Source organism: Morone saxatilis, unplaced genomic scaffold (assembly GCF_004916995.1).
Source record: "Morone saxatilis isolate NCDOM2014 unplaced genomic scaffold, NCSU_SB_2.0 Contig0, whole genome shotgun sequence".
Classification (NCBI taxonomy): Eukaryota; Metazoa; Chordata; class Actinopteri; family Moronidae; genus Morone; species Morone saxatilis.
In genome coordinates, this window is record NW_023339650.1 from 12,318,087 (window position 1) to 12,318,337 (window position 251).

At 36.7% G+C, this 251-nt stretch overlaps 1 protein-coding gene across 1 annotated transcript in view; it reads right to left on the bottom strand.

Annotated features, from left to right (window-relative positions):
* Positions 1–251, bottom strand: part of hhatlb (hedgehog acyltransferase like, b) — an 8,029-nt gene that overhangs the window by 7,453 nt on the left and 325 nt on the right. The gene's annotated exons all lie outside the window — the stretch shown is intronic.

Below are 251 nucleotides of genomic sequence, written 5' to 3' on the forward strand. Positions count from 1 at the left end.
TTTTTTATCTTGCCTGACTTGTGATTATCAAGTAGAAAAGGATCAGTGGAGGGCAAATGGGCAAGTTTCCACTGATGAGACGTGAACACACCAACAAAAGTACAGCTGCATGCTATTTTTAACCAAACAACTTCTCCCCAGTTATTCATCAGTCAAAATGTCGCAATATTGATTTGTAATCCGGAAATCAAATCAAAACTGCCTTTCAGGTTTCCACACAGCAAACCGCACTTTTATTTATTTATTTATTT